This window comes from Homarus americanus, unplaced genomic scaffold, assembly GCF_018991925.1.
Source record: "Homarus americanus isolate GMGI-L3 unplaced genomic scaffold, GMGI_Hamer_2.0 scaffold11022, whole genome shotgun sequence".
Taxonomy (NCBI): domain Eukaryota; kingdom Metazoa; phylum Arthropoda; class Malacostraca; order Decapoda; family Nephropidae; genus Homarus; species Homarus americanus.
This window is the reverse complement of record NW_024737068.1, coordinates 12,092,397-12,106,770: the sequence shown is the minus strand read 5'-3', so window position 1 is coordinate 12,106,770 and position 14,374 is coordinate 12,092,397. Positions and strand designations below refer to the sequence as shown.

General features: G+C 40.0%; 1 protein-coding gene across 3 annotated transcripts in view; it reads right to left on the bottom strand.

The window, feature by feature from the left end:
• The window catches only part of LOC121872964, an 80,190-nt gene that overhangs the window by 31,654 nt on the left and 34,162 nt on the right, over window positions 1-14,374 (bottom strand). The gene's annotated exons all lie outside the window — the stretch shown is intronic.

The following is a 14,374-nucleotide window of genomic DNA, read 5'->3' as shown; positions in this document are numbered from 1 at the left end:
TGGAGATCAGGCAACTGAGCCACGAACTATTGCTTCTGATGTATGCTGTTCACTTTTTCTCTTCTCTGGAGTGTGTAGGTCCTTTAGGTGTGTGGGATGACCTGGAGCATGATGAAGAAGTGCAGGGCTTTGAAACTGTGGCTGCTCACACCAGTAGTGTTTCACCTCCACAAAATTAGTTCACAAACCAGTCTTCAAAAAATTGTGTTGTTATCCCGGCTTTTTATTGGCTTCCCCGGTGGACATGTACAGTATGGTATGGTGGTTACGGCCAAGGTATTTTGGGAATGGTACATGAGTAGTGGTTTTAACTGAAAATCACCCACAGAATTAACACACAACAGAAGAGTCAGCAGATCTTTTCCGTCTCTTCCTGTTGGGTATATACGGTTCCAATATAAACCTGTTTCATCAGCATTAAATACAGTGTTGCGGTGTGTACCCTTGAGCCGTTACAATAGGTTTAAACACTTTAAGAAACTTTATAGCAGCAGCACTGGCAGCCTCACCAGTTATCTTTACGTCATATTTTAAGTCTGACACTTCCTAAACTTGTCAAGTCAGCCGTTAGTTGCTGAAAAAGTCTCATCAGTCAAAGATTCACCTTAATCTTGTCTTAGAGCTCGTACAGATTCAGCGCTTTTTCACAACTGACGGCAGAACTAAGCGGTACCGATTCTTTATTCTGGTCTTCGATCTATGCACAACTAACACTTTTTTCTTCTAACAGTAATGTCCTCACTGTTGTTTTCATCTTGCCTAAAATTTAGGCTGGCTGTATAACAAAACTACTAATTCTGTCTGATTTATTTTTAACAAAACGTACAGGTATGCATGACTCGTTCACTTGGTGTGTCCATTCCTGTGTTGAGGCTGTTTCACCATTTTCAGGACTTACCGATATCTCCAGCTTAATCTTTAGTGTTAATATATTTAGTTTCTTCATTTGGGTTTCTTTATTTATTGAATAACTTGAAGGACGCTTTAAGGGAGCCATTATCAACTTTTGAAAGAAAAAATCAAAACCACGTATATTATAGAACAGAGGTTACCTCACAAACTGGGACCGTTCAGGTGGCATGGTGCTGACGATGTCCCATAATACATTATGCTCAGGGAAGATGTAAAGTGCGCTACGCAGTCGTGTATCTTCATATTTAGGTGATAAAAAGGAAATGACAAACGTGCGAATTTGGTTCTTGTGAAGGCGGTACAAATGAGGGACACTTGCAAGTCTTCCCTATACTCAGGACCGGTGAGACAAGAGCGTCTCCCTTACACGTCCTACACGCGCTGTATTCCTAGTTACAGGCTCCTGTAAGATCGCTCAACGTCGTGTGGCTGCTTCCCGACACACGATGCATCATGGTCATGATCGTGATCGTCATAATGACTAGGAATCCGGCCTTCAGTCCAGAACTATAGTCATGAACTTCTGCTTTGTGATCAACTTGGATTTGATTGTTTTTAAGACTTCCATCTTTGTCAGGAGCGATATAACCCTCTCTCAGTATCCCTTATTATTGCTTTCTTTGAATCATTATATTCAGTCAATCATCCAGATGCTTATAAAAAAATCTTCCTTCCAAGAATTTTTAAAATAACTTGCAAGTTCTTTGAAAATTCGAGAGGCAATTTTAACCGGAAGGAGAGAACACTGTACAGTAAATTGAGAGTACTCCCTTCCCAGCCTAACACCTTGAAAATTCCTGTTTCTCCAATTTGTAAGAACGTGTCAATGAATGTCTTGTCGGTCTACTGATATGAACAAAAGCTTTCGTTTATTGTTGCCATTCTGAAATTTTTGTTTGGAATAAAGCGGCCAAGTCGAGTATGATCCAGACCTCGCGAGACTTTTTACATAAAATAACATTGAAATGTAATCACTCGAGCCTCCTCACTGAATGACTTGTTTCCGTAGTAGGCCTACTGTACTACAGAAACAAAATTTGTAATACAGTACCTCAGCGTTTGCTTAAATTGGTAAAAATTATTAAGATATAAGATTCATGTGCCATGAAAAACCTCTGTTTATTAATGAAAATGCCCAAGAATTGTAGCTACAAAAGTTTGAAAACAAGGTTAAGGCGACTCCCTCCTTGAAGGTCGTCACTGTTTAACGTTTAATGGTTGTACTCTGTTCCTTGTTGTCTGGCAGTTTCTGTCACAAACCACGTCTGGTAAAGTGTTCTCCAGTCTATTCTCGAAAAACTTAAATAAGGAGGAATTACCAGACTCTTGTTTTCTAGTCACTAAACGTAATCAAGGGTCTGTACATAGAGGCTTTTGCTCCAGAACATACCACTGCCATGTATTAACAATCACACCATTTTCGGGTCGGCGAAAGTTGTTTGGACATTCTTCCTAGTCCCCTTGGTCCCTGTTCACCTAGCAGCAAAGTAGGTACCTGCTGTAAATCGAAAGTTGCGAATTCGTATTCAGGGACAAGTTCTTGGAGCTTCCAATAACTTGCCTACACATAAACCATTGACTCTTCAGGCGTCTACGCCCTTGACTCTTCAGGCTTCTACGCCCTTAACTCATGAGACATAAGGCAAGCATGAATTTAGCATGCCTCCCTGTTGGGCGCTGTAAACGCTTCTGCGCTTCACCTTACACAAGGATGTAGGGGGGTGCCCCCCCCCCCAAAAAAAAATTACCTTTTACAAAAAGAAACTTATTAATCTCTTAACAGTGACGTCATCGACGTCATCAGAGTAACTGAAAATAGATTTTCATATACTCTAATGTCTGCTGAAAGCCTTTACGATACGGAATAACGACCTGCTCAGTCTCCCACCGGCTTGCACTAGTGTGATAAAGTTCTCAGATGTGACTTACTTAACGTCTTCTGACTGTATCTACACGCCATTTAAATATTCAAAAACCCTTTTGAATTTCCATGATGCAGTCCTTGACCATAACAGTCATGTTGGTGATCAAGCAGTTGACCTAAAAATAAACAGAACTTCCCTTTGTTCGACTTTTGCTTTTAGAGACATACTGTTGCTAGTCTGAAAATACTGACAATATACCATTACAAGCCTAAGACATAAGGAAGTCAAAGATCTGTTCAAAATCAGAGTCTATAAAAAGAGTAACAACAACTGGCACTATCTAGGATTTTTTCTCCAATAACCTTATGATTCTGGGAAACATTTTCCCATAAATTCTCTCTCTGCCAGGAATCCATTTTAATAGATCTGTGAAGGAAATGGAACACAAAGTAAGGCTGGCGACTTTAGGATTTGTTAACTATATACAGTATTGTTCTACTTGTCCGCCTCCACCAGGAGTTCCAAAGAAAATTAAGGCATCTCTATAGTAATAGCAACTATCCAAAGACATCATATTATGAAGTTCAGCGGAACGAGAGCCACCACCTGACTACCCTGGAAAAATTACCTCCCACAAGAGGGAGAAGGAACAAGGTTGTCAATACTTAAAACCTCAGCGCACGGGTTTATTAACACTTGCTGAAATTTTTCTAGATAGAAAATAACTCTGCACTCATCACGGCGCAGGAACTAACACTTCCTTGCTTTAATAACACGGTCATAGGGAGGGACGTAACTCAATCTATGGAATTATATTTTATTTTATCCTCTTCACCACTAATAGGCTCATTAGCCGCTTGGTCGGTTGGTCACGTCTCTTACGCACTGCTGGTAAGTACTAGATATGCACTGGTTCCTGAATGTATTTGATATGCAGCAACAACAGCAACACCAACAAGTACAACAACCACAACAAAAACGACAACATAAACAACAACTATAGAAATAGCAACAACAACCACAACAGCAAAAACAACACCAGCAACAAAACAACATACATAAAAAAACAACAGCAAAAAACTTTAGCAAGAAAACAGTAAAACAACAGTAGCAAAAACAAAAGTAAGAATAACAAAAACAAAAGTAACAGTAACAACAAAAACAACAGTAACAGTAGCAAAAAACAAAACAAAAGTAACAACAAGTCATAAAGGTAACAGCTGCCACAGTACTACACCATCGACAACAGTAATAGCAACAACAGTAACAATAACAACAAAAACAGTAACAGCAACAACAAAAATTAACTTAAACAAAACAGCAACAACAAAAACAATAGTAACCAAAACAGCAACATCAATAAAAACAGCAACAACAAAAACAACAGTAACAACAGCAACATCACCAACAATACAATAGCAACAAAAACAACAATAAAAGCAATAACAACAACAGTAACAGCAACAAAAACAACGACAGTAACAGCAATAACAAAAACAACAACAGTAACAGCGACAACAAAAACGGTACCAGCAACAAAAAACAGCAACAGTAACAACAGAAGACCTGGCGGGTGACGCTGAGGGCCGGTAATAACTGTTATTGAATCTTTCTCATTACCTGCGACAAGTGCCTCACCTGACTCCCTCCTACCTCCTCCCTATTGGTGGTAGTGATCCAGCTGACTGCTATCCCCCCTCCCTCCCCACCACCACCTGCAACATCTTGGACCACCTGCACCAATGGCTTCACCAGCTGTACGACTATACCTTCATCACCTTTACCAATGTCACCACCTTCACCACTACCTTCAAATTCTTCACCATCACACCCTTCACCACCACTACCACCACCTTCACCACCACTACCTTCACAATATTCACCACCAACTAACTTCCCTACCACCTTCAACACCACCAATTTCATATCCTTTATCACCACTAACTTCACTGCCACCATCACTTTCACCACCACCACTAACTTCACTGCCACCACCACCTTCACCATATCAACCTTCACCACCAATATCTCCACCACCAACTGCTCCCCCACTACCAATATTACCACCACCACCACCAGTACTTTCATCACCACCTGCACAACTGCCACCACCTAGACATCAACATTACCACTACCTAACTCACCACCACCACCACACCAACAAAAACACAAACAACACACACAAACAACACATATACAACACACAACAACACACAAACAACAACACACCGGAGTTATAAGGAATCTGTCTTGCCACGAAAAGCACAACTTGATTAAACTTCCGAGACAAAGAATTCTGTTTACACCTCATCTGTTGTTTTCGGGAGGTGTTAAGGTGGAATTTGGCACACATTAAAACTAGACCCAGAGATTCTATTTACACTGAGATTCGTCTTATACTGAGATTGGTTTTACACTGAGAATCGTTTTATGCTGAGATTCGTTTTACACTGAGATTCGTTTTATACTGAGATTCGTTTTACACTGAGGATCGTTTTACATTGATATTCGTTTTACACTGAGATTCGTTTAACACTGAAATTCGTTTTACACTGAGAATCATTTTACACTGAGATATGTTTTATACCGAGGATCGTTTTACACTGATATTCGTTTTACACTGAGATTTGTTTTACACTGAGGATCGTTTTACACTTATATTAGTTTTACAGTGAGATTCATTTTACACCGAGATACGTTTTAAACTGAGATTCGTTTTACACAGAATCATTTTACACCGAGATTCGTTTTACACAGAATCATTTTACACCGAGATTCGTTTCACACCGAGATTCATTTTATACTGAGATTCGTTTTACACTGAAATTCTTTTTACATTGAGATTCGTTTTACACCAAGATTCGTTTTACACTGAGATTCATTTTACACAGAGATTCATTTTATACTGAGAATCGTTTTACACCGGACAACTGTGTAGTTAAAGGCTTAACTGTTTCATAATAGGAAACAGGGCCTCGGTGTATGACTATGGGCTGTATGGGAGCTGTATATCATGGTAGTGGAGAGTGAGCTTACCAGGAGTTGTATATCGTGGTAGTGGAGTACAATATAGTGTGTATATAACAATTGTGGAGTACAGTATAGTGTGTATATAACAATAGTGGAGTACAGTATGGTGTGTATATAACAGTAGTGGAGTACAGTATGGTGTGTATATAACAGTAGTGGAGTACAGTATAGTGTGTATATAACAATTGTGGAGTACAGTATAGTGTGTATATAACAGTAGTGGAGTACAGTATAGTGTGTATATAACAGTAGTGGAGTACAGTATAGTGGAGTACAGTATAGTGTGTATATAACAATAGTGGAGTACAGTATGGTGTGTATATAACAGTAGTGGAGTACAGTATAGTGTGTATATAACAGTAGTGGAGTACAGTATAGTGTGTATATAACAGTAGTGGAGTACAGTATAGTGTGTATATAACAGTAGTGGAGTACAGTATAGTGTGTATATAACAGTAGTGGAGTACAGTATAGTGTGTATAAAACAGTAGTGGAGTACAGTATAGTGTGTATATAACAGTAGTGGAGTACAGTATGGTATGTACGTAACAGTAGTGGAGTACAGTATAGTGTGTATAAAACAGTAGTGGAGTACAGTATAGTGTGTATATAACAATAGTGGAGTACAGTATAGTGTGTATATAACAGTAGTGGAGTACAGTATAGTGTGTATAAAACAGTAGTGGAGTACAGTATAGTGTGTATATAACAGTAGTGGAGTACAGTATAGTGTGTATATAACAGTAGTGGAGTACAGTATAGTGTGTATAAACAGTAGTGGAGTACAGTATGGTGTGTATATAACAGTAGTGGAGTACAGTATGGTGTGTATATAACAGTAGTGGAGTACAGTATAGTGTGTATATAACAGTAGTGGAGTACAGTATAGTGTGTATATAACAGTAGTGGAGTACAGTATAGTGTGTATATAACAGTAGTGGAGTACAGTATAGTGTGTATAAAACAGTAGTGGAGTACAGTATAGTGTGTAGTACAGTATAGTGTGTATAAAACAGTAGTGGAGTACAGTATAGTGTGTATATAACAGTAGTGGAGTACAGTATAGTGTGTATATAACAGTAGTGGAGAACTTAAAAAAAATGAGAATCCAAGAAAATTTTTAAGAGTTTGAACACAGTAGAAGATAAATATATCAGAATAAATGCAGACATTTAATTTTTTTCGGGAACAATTCCTTGACTTTTGTTCTAAAATCGACATATGTAAAATATTAAAAGTTTCACCTTTCATTTTCGACATCTGATTCATACTATATATATATATATATATATATATATATATATATATATATATATATATATATATATATATATATACACGTGTTTTCTTCTTTCCTATCAGCATATACCTGGATCACGCGCACCTAGTGATTTATTTGCATATATATATATATATATATATATATATATATATATATATATATATATATATATATATATATATATATATATATATATATATATATATATATATATATATATATATATAATCTATTACCATGATATTTTAGGTTGCGTTAGTCAGCCTAATTATCCGTCTTTCATGCGTGAGTGATAAACAATATTTCCCATTTGAAGAAGAGTTTTCTTACTGTACGTGTCATTCACCACGTGTTGCCGAGCGTACAATACAACTAACACAGACATGACCACTTGTTACACACACAACTTTTGCACAGGACCAAGTCAAGATCAGTCACCAGCAGCTTCTTTCAACTGATGATTAATTTTTGGTATATGTTAAATTATGTTAGGGTTTTTATCTGCAGAAATAAACTAGCGTGCTTAATCTTCACGTGATCCGTGCACGATCAAACGGCCAAACATTAGAGACGAAAACTGACAATAGATTATTATAGAAATTAACTACACGGATATAGTGTCACGTGTTCCAATTTATTAAATTTTCCATACCTTTTAAAAATATTAGATATAATTTAAGGTGGTTATCTGCTCCATATACAGTACATGTTCTTTGATATACTCCCTGCAGCTGTTACACTACAGCGGCATGGGGATGTTCAGCAGTGTCCGACCCAGACACAAAAAATATAAGGCATATAACACATTCTGCTTTATCTGCAAAAGTTGTGGCTTGGTGAAGCAGTGCAGGTCAGCACGTACTCCATTCAAGAATTAACCAAAATGTAAGCTCGTAACATTACAAGATCCTTGGAAACATGGCAAAAATTACAAACAATTTAAAGTTGCTGCAAATATGCAGACAAATTGAGAATGATTTGCGTTTCATATTACCAGGGGTGCACAAAAAACTAGCCCCCGCTCTGCGTGGGGCACATCTTAATCTGAATCTCATCTAAGAACAGGAGGTGACCAACGTATACACTCAACTACAGCACTTACCACAACCTCTCACAACAGTATTGAGTTATATAAAAAATATCCTCCGCTTCATTGTCAACATTATAAAAAAAACTCCGTGTGCTGGAGTGTTCCGTCTAAGAGGAACTCCAAGTATTACGTTTAAGATAATTTTATATAGTGTCATGTGTGCATGTCTTTTGCTGTGGACGTTCACATACAGTATGTGTCTTACCTGTTCAAATAGCAAAACCTTTTTTAACTTAATGGACGAATCATTATTTTAGTCGGAGAGTAACAAACACACTTGTGGTGTACCTTACACAGCTATGTCACTGGCCATGTAAATTCAATTTCAATAAACAGTTGTCCGTCTGTCTGTGTGGGCGAACAGAAAGCTTCCATCGATAAAGGATAAATTCAGAACCCAAGGAGTTAATAGCGTAAAGATATATATAATCAGTACATCTGTGTGAAAGTTTAATGATAACTTTATTTTCTTGATGTAAACAACATATAATTAGGCAGTCTAGAATAACAGCTATGAGCGCTGAGGAAAGTGGCGGTTATTTAGACTATTACGTTATACTGCCGTCACAACCCAGCACGGTGTTATGAAATTTTGGGAGATTGGGATATTTGTGAACGCGCACACCCAGAGAGTCTTAAATAAATTTTATGCCTCTGTCCACTGTGTCACGATCCTGACGAGTTATAGGTTTAAGTTGCCGATAACAGATGTCTGGGACCATAACACAAGCGTACAGTATAAAGGGAAATTAGGAACAAAACTTTTAGAGGCTTTGGTTGATAGATGTAGGACCAGATTCTAAAAAGATTTTGTCCAATAAAGCAGTGTCGGGAGAAAAATGAAAGATAATTTGGCTACACACAGTTTTAAGATGAGAGTTAAAAGATAATTTATTTACAAAATTAAATTGATAGGAGTGTGGGTGCATGTTTATTTATGGCAAGGTCTGTATATGCGAGAATTTATGTAACTGGGAATAGAATAAATTTGTTACCAAGATAAATAATATTTTTAGCATTAATTTACGTCTGTGCATAAGTATTTTTTTTATAATTTTCTGAGTAAAAAATTGTGGTATTACAGCATAAACTATGAAGCAAATGTGGAGCTGGATGACTGGGTCACCTTGCCTAAGAACGTTAACCGTGACACAGAAAATCATGATATCATGGTGAACTCTTCCCAGACCTAATCACTCAGGTGAGCTGAGGTGAGATGAATCTCACTACCTGAACCCAAACATAACCAGTTGACAACTCCTTCCCAACACAATGAAAACCAATAAATAAATTTGTGGTCTGGAAAGGTCTCGAGCAAAACTCCAGGACCAAGGATGTCTGAAACCCAGATTGAAGAACATGATACGGAGACCTCTTGAAAAGAATTCAAAGAGGGGGGGGGGCAGACGGAGGGTCAAGGGGCACAGACGGGGTGAAGGCACAGACGGAGGTGACGGTGACACAGACAGCGGTGAAGGGGCACAGACTGGGGAGAAGGGGTAACAAACGGGTGAAGGGGCACAGACAGGGGTCTAGGGGGCACAGACAGGAGTTAAGGGGCACAGGCGGGGGTAAAGGGGCACAGACGGAGTAAGGGGGCGCAGACGGGAGTCCAGGGGCACAAACGGGGTGAAGGGGGCACAGACGGGAGTCAAGGGGCACAAACCTGGGGTGAAGGGGACACAGACGGGGTCTAGGGGCACAGACGGGAGTCAAGGGGGCACAAACCTGGGGTGAAGGGTGCACAGGCAGGGTAAAGGGGGTACAGACGAGGTCAAGGGGGCACAGATGTAGTGACAGGGACACAGACGGGGGTGAAGGGGGCACAGACGGGAGTGAAGGGTGCTCAGACGGAAGTATAGGGATGGTGAAAGTAGTTGAATGGTGATATACACATAGTGGAAGGTACCGTCAAGGCCTGCGCCACTACCATAACGACTCTCAACATGGGTTTACAAAGGAAAAATCTTGTCTAACAAATCTGCTAACGTTTTTTAGGAAAGTCTTCGAGGCAGTAGATAATGACGAAAATTACGATGTTATTTACTTAGACTTTAGCAAAGCATTTGGCAGAGTACCGCATCAGAGGCTTCTGAGAAAAGTTAAGGCTCATGGTATCGAGGGGAAAGTTTTAAATTGGATAAAATCAAGGCTCACCGATAGAACGTAGAGGGTCAGCGTAGATGGTGTTAAATCTGAGTGGGGCTGTGTAACCAGTGGGGTTCCCCAGGGGTCAGTACTAGGCCCACTCTTGTTCATAATCTACATAAACGATCTAGATACTGGAATCAGCAGTTACATAAGCAAGTTTGCGGATGACACCAAAATAGGGCGACAGATTAATTCAGGGCAGGATGCAAATGCACTACAGGAGGATCTAAATAAACTGCAGGGGTGGTCTGAAAAATGGCAAATGAAATTCAACACCAGCAAGTGCAGCGTACTTAATATTGGAAGAACAAATACTGTCAATGTATACAGCCTTAACAACATCAACCTAGAGAAGTCGACTTGTGAAAGAGACCTAGGGGTACTTTTAAGCCCGGACCTACGGCCTAGAAAACAGTGCGTTAATGTTCGAAATAAGGCAAACAGAGTAATGGGTTTTATATCTAGAAGTGTAAGGAATAAGAGTGCAGAGGTCTTATTGCAACTATATCTTGCGCTAGTCAGGCCGCACCTCGATTATGCGGTTCAGTTCTGGTGCCCTTATTATAGAATGGATATCAATTCACTAGAGTCGGTGCAGCGAAGAATGACGAAAATGATTCCGGAACTAAGAAACCTTCCATATCAGGATAGGTTAAAGGAACTAAACTTGCATTCCCTAGAAAGACGAAGAGTGCGGGGAGACATGATAGAAGTATTTAAGTGGGTGAAAGGAATCAATAAAGGGGATATAGATAACGTTCTTATAATATCCGAGCAGGATAGGACTCGGAGCAACGGATTTAAGTTGGATAAGTTTAGGTTTAGGAGGGAGATAGGAAGGAACTGGTTCACAAATAGGGTGGTGGACGAGTGGAACAAGCTTAGCAACTTTGTAATAAGTGCTGGAACGCTGGAAAGTTTCAAAAGGAGGCTGGATAGATTCATGGATGATAGAGAGTGGTAGTAACTCTCGACAGGAGCTGCCTTACACAGGCCAACCGGCCTATTGCAGACTCCTTATTTTCTTATGTTCTTATGTAGACCTGCACCACCATTACCACCACCTCCCTAGACCTGCACCATCACTACCACCATCTCCCTAGACTTTCACCACCACTACCACCATCTCCCTAAACCTGCACCACCACTACCACCATCTCCCTAGACTTGCACCACCACTATCACCATATCCCTAGACTTGCAATACCACTACCACCATCTCCCTAGACTTGCAATACCACTACCACCATCTCCCTAGACTTGCACCACCACTACCACCATCTCCCTAAAGTCTGCACAACACTGCCCAATTTATCCACCCATACAAAAACAGACGAGGTTAAAACTTCTCACTCAATGGCGAGGTTTTCGCCATCAGAAAATCTCTCCGAGTTCCCTATTTTTAAACATCATATTCTTCCCCGCCACTTAGGGCCTCCGTCATATCATCAGCAGTCGTAATTAAGGTCCAAGGTATCCTCCTGACGATAGCTGGGAGCTCTGGATGGCTGCGTCGGTGCTCAGGGAGAGGGTGTTCTCGGGACGATATTTGGTGAAAACCGCGCACGAGTCTTGACACCACGTGGGAAACTGTCAGTCATCTGGGTGGTTCCCAGAATCGCCACGGGCGGCGCTGATCACCTCGTTGACACACACCGCCAACCTCTGCTCTCTTCTTGTTCACCCTTTCTTTTGATATTTCTTCCCATATGCCTACAATTTTCGATTTAATATAATTCTTAAGTTTTTTCTTCAAGTGCAGGTAAGGAGTGATGTTGTATAAAAAGTGATATTAGTCAATTTAGCGAGTGTATTATTGGGCTTCGTCACACACAGGTACACAATGATTCTCAACCTCAGGGTCAAGTCAATACTAACCCTCAGAAGACGGTAGTGGCGACCTCCCAGCCCTTCACCCTTGGAAACTAGTCCTGAGAGCAGCGAGAGAGTGGCACTGTCATGTGCTGGATGCTGGTAGTGGGGTACATGAGGCAGAGGTGAGGGAGGAAGGCGTGTTGGACGGTGGTGGAAGAGCGGCCTCTCTCCCTGGTGACACTTGTGGGCAGCAGGTGTCACCCGCCCACCCCTACACCTGTCTCTCTCCTTCTTTGTTTTACTCGTTTCCACCCTGTGTTCAATATCTGTTTCGTTCCTCTCTCTCTCATTCATTTTTTTCGTTTTGTTATATCTCTCTCTTCTCATGCAAGGCTTCGCATCCCCATTTGTTCTTTCTGATTCCTTTCCTTTTCGTTTTGTTTCATCTCTCTCTCCCTCTGAGAAACTCAACATTCATCCTTATAACAACAAAACAGCGGGACACACTGTAAGAGGACCAGACCCGCTGTACGACAACTAATACGGTAACACCATTGTTGACGATCATCTTCAAGGTCCTCCGTTAACACTGAGGGAGAAATGTCGCCGTCTTCATATATTAACTGAAAATTCACCTATCTATTATCTTCTCCCTCCTACTATACAAAGAAAGTTGTAACAAAGGACAGACCTGAACGACTAGTAATCTGATAAATAAAAAAGTGGGGTGGATAAACCTTAAGGTCGGGGAAAGTGGGAGTCAAAAAACAAGCAGGTCCTGGGAAGTAAAATTAGTTGCTCAGGACAAGGGGTAAAACAGGACCAGGGAAGGGTAGGTTTAAATGTATACTATACAAACAGTAGGAGCGTTAGAAATGAAATAGACTTGCTGAGAGCGGTTGTATGTACCGAGAATGTAGACGTCATAGCAATCACCAAAACTTGGATGGATGAATCTGGCGAGCAAAATTTTTTTATCAGAGTACCACATAGAAGGGTACAACCTTTTTCAAAAGGACAGGGAAGGTAGGAAGGGGGGGAGGGGTCGCACTCTTCGTCAAGGATACATTAAAATGTTGTATTAATAATTCAATAAAGGGTGAAATAGGAACCGAGTCTGTGTGGGTAGAAATCACGGAAGGAAGAGAAAAACTAATTATGGGAGTGATTTACAGGCCCCCAAGTCTTGGCAAAGAAGCAGCTCAGCCCATATGGCAGGAAATGAGTAGGGCAGCAAAATATAACAACCTATGCATTATGGGGGATTTCAACTTCAGAAATATTGACTGGGACAACATTGTAGGCGACTATGAATCTGAAGACTTCCTAGACGCAGTACAGGACAATTTTTTGAAACAACTAATTACAGAACCTACTAGAGGTGACAATATATTTGACCTAGTATTAACAAATAAAGAAAATATTATCAGAGATATCACAGTAGGGGAAGAACTAGGTAACAGTGATCACAGAGAAATCAGGTTCACCCTAAATTGGGAAACGAAAAACAATGACAATATGGTCAGAGTCCCAAACTTTCGGTTGGCGGATTATCAGGGGTTAAGAAGGTACCTAGGTGAGGTCATTTGGGAACAATCACGTCAGTTCCCAGTAGGAAGGGGTGAGGTCATAGATGACACAACAATTGATCATGACTATAATATATTCACTAATATACTACATAAAGCACAAGAACAAAATATGCCATACAGAAAAATTAGGTCAAATAAGAATGAGCCAAGGTGGATGACCAGAAAACTTTAATATGACATAGGAATAAAGAAAGGAATATATAAGAAATTAAAGGGAGGGGAGGAGCAGCTCAGAAACAGGTATAATGAACTATCTAGGAATGTTAAGAAAAATGTAAGGAAAGCAAAGAGAGACTATGAAATCAAAATAGCAAGAGAATCCAAGGCAAATCCCAAGGGATTTTTCCAGGTATATAGGACAAAGGTCAAGGACAAAGTTGGGCGTTTAAAGTCAGGGAGGGGAGAAGTGATAAATGGCAGTGAAGAAATAAGCAAAGCATTGAACAGCTACTTCTTATCAGTTTTCACAGAAGAAATTTGCGATGAAATTCCAGAGGTGGAACTGATATTTAAGGGAAAGGAAGAAGAGAAATTAAAAAATATCACTGTCAGAAAAGAGGATGTTCTTAAGAAGATAAATAAACTAAAGAAAACAAAATCCCCAGGGCCGGATGAAATTTTCCCTCGAGTCTTGAAA